General features: G+C 40.2%; 1 pseudogene; it reads right to left on the bottom strand.

Moving 5' to 3' along the window:
• Positions 1–1,057: 1,057 nt before the first annotated feature.
• Positions 1,058–2,167, bottom strand: LOC131876723 (uncharacterized; annotated as a pseudogene).
• Positions 2,168–3,096: the final 929 nt, after the last annotated feature.

The raw sequence follows: 3,096 nt of genomic DNA on the forward strand, positions 1-3,096 counted from the left end.
CCTCTGATTCGCTAATAAGTTCCACTGGGTGCCACCTCGCATGACACCTCATCAATCCACCACGTGTCTACCTCGACACTGCCACTGGACTACTTGCTTGTCGCCACCACATCACCACCTCAGCGACACGTCAGTGGCACCCACGAGCTGGACCTCCACTTGGACTTGCCACCTGTGCGCCATGCCATCTTTCACCATTTTGCAATGGCTAATGAAAGTGCATCTTCAGCTCACAAAATTGCGTAGGCAGTCAAATCTCGCTAAACCTACAATCTCTTTAACACTTTTCCATTTCACGAAGATTAATCGGCGAGCATCTCTGCTTCATGAAATCGCACGCACCGTTGATGTTCAAGGAACATGCTTGATCTTTAGTCTTTTCGCTCCTTCATGATGCTTAACTCTTGCACATCTTTACCCCACAAAACAATGCGCGTCCTCAGATCTCGCTGAACCCGTTCACTGGTTAAGTTGCCCTTTTTTTTTAAAACTCGCCTACCTCAGGATTCGTGCCTACATGGGGTCCACCTAGTCACCACTTGTCAGGCTCCTTGGTTTCCTCAAGAAGTGCACCCACATGCGTGGGGTCCACCTTGGCACCCAGCCTAACCATCCGTCAAATGCCTTTAAGCTTTGAAATTATACTTGTGTGGAGTGTTACTTAAAAATATCAAAAATAACCCCCGCCCAGCCAATGTGGGATAATACATTTCGCCTGGGACTATAATTTTGAAGGTTTTACCTGAGACTTTTCATGGTTGCCGTTACCTTTTCTTGAAGACTTCTTGAAAAATACCTTCACCACCATGTTCTTGCTCACACGGTAGCTTGGATGTTTGGCATTTACACCTTGCAGAATGCACTTTGCATTGGGAGGTTTTGAAACGCCTTCTACAACATCATTACATTTGTTTGGATTTTAAAAGTGCCCCTTCCAGAAAATACGTAGGGGACTGTTGGGTTCACACTTACAGGGAGGATTAGAATGAGTAATAGTGGGAATTTGGGCATATAGTGTTGACAGATAAACATGCTCATGGGCCATGGCACCTAAAAGCTAGTCAAGGCTTTTTGAAATTGCAAGCACCACGTCTGGTCCAAGGTTTGAAGAATTTTCTAGGAGATTCAAAAGCACAGCTACATGACCAAGCATTAAGATTCCACTACATGAAATGTCCTCACTTGTAGAAGAAAATAATCCACGTATGGTGCTTTCCCCTACATGAATCGCATCCACATTTTCTTCTAATGATGAACTGCACATTTTGCTGTCATTTGGAAATAATATATCAAGTACACGCAGCTTTAAGTCCAAACCTGCTTCTCCTGAATTTAGCAATGAACACAGAAAAAGGAAAGAAGTGGGCTCCAAGATCTCTGCCAATGCCTCAAAAGAAGCTCTAAGGTGATCTTGAAAACCTAGTGCAAAGCATAAAGCTGAAATTTTCAAAACACGTGACATGATATCATCACAGACTTTGAAGGTATGACTTTGATAGCTAGAGAAAATGCGTACAACATTTAAAAGATAGAACTTTATAGGAATGGAGGACCTTCTTGCTTCAGGGTCTATGACAACATGTAAAATAGTCTTACTATCTGGAGACTGCACGAGCCACACTTGTGCCGAAAGTTTCAGTGATTCAGTGGCCAATGATATCAGAGTTAAAATAATGTTTGCTATATTCACTTTGCTAGCCATAATCTCCTTGCCAATCTCTAACTGTAGCAAGGATACCATGCCTTTCCAAGATATGTTCAAAATTGCAATCAAATTACCTCCATGTGTAGCTGCTAATATTCATAACTCATATAAGTTTTCTATTGCACAAGATGCTATATTAACAATATGAGGTGTAACTTCATCTCTATTATCATTCATAGGTTGGTTGGCATTGGAATTTATACTTCGGCAGTATATGGAGGAGAGCCTTATTGCTACACCAAGAAGCTCTTGACTAGCTTTAACAGTTTCTGGTTTTTTGCATTGTATTTGCTTGATATCCGAAATTGCAACCTTTATTAAGGCCAATTGCTCCAAAATAAATTCCTCCACTCTCAAGAGAAACTGAACCTCAAATACGTAAGAACACTTTGCCAAAGCTGAAGATGTAGCAAAAGCAAAACTCAAAGATGCTAAAAGCAACTTCAACAATCTGATAGACATGAGTAGTTCTTGTTGGAGTTGTGTCCCCTAACTAGTTCATAAGCTCAATGTGATCTTCAAGTATCTCTAGAATCAATCAACACCATTTTCGGATCTTCAAACTGAGTTTTGCAACTTTCAGGCACTTGCGCCACATTTTTGCATTTAATCGCGAAGACATAATTTTCAAACTGGTCAAAACACCTTTCTGGACCTTGCCATCTGATAGGTGTGTACTCTGATATACAAGTAGGAACTCTACCAAACGGTTTCTCAAGATGAATCTCGAGTGATGAGATATTAATGGTCAAAAATGACCAACTAGCATTGTCGGCACTGCGGACCTGATGAAGTCAATGTGCAGGCAACTCATGATGCCTTTCTTAAAAATATCAAACTATCTCTGTAGACCCTCAAATATGAGGCATAGGTACCTTGGAATACATATCAAAACTTAGAAAACTCATTTCAACCAAAAGAATGTTTGGGTGCGAATGGCGCACTCATGAAAATAGCAACTTTAACTGATACGGCAATGAAAGTATAGATCCCTAAAATAGATGGCCTAAGAAACCCTTTTGAAAACCAATTAAACGGATTGGCAGGAGCTTGAAACTAGAAACATAGCTTTTCATTCATACCAACAATAGCTTGGAATAAACATTTTGACATGAAATTCACTGAGGCAACTATTACACTCATGCAAAATAGGGCTCCGACTAGCTGCTGAAACAGAGACTTGTCAAACAACACCAACTGCAAACGGATTGAGCTTTGAAAACTGTGCAAATTAATTTATAAAGACTTGAAAATTTGCATGTTGACTCAAATTTATGCATATAATTGAATCCATTTTGAATTTTACCATGATGGTCAATGGGGCAAAATATATAAGCACTCAAAGTAGGCTACCTGGTAAAATCTGCATTTGCACCTAAAATGCACTTTCA

The sequence above is a fragment of the Cryptomeria japonica genome, chromosome 6 (genome assembly GCF_030272615.1).
Source record: "Cryptomeria japonica chromosome 6, Sugi_1.0, whole genome shotgun sequence".
NCBI lineage: Eukaryota > Viridiplantae > Streptophyta > Pinopsida > Cupressales > Cupressaceae > Cryptomeria > Cryptomeria japonica.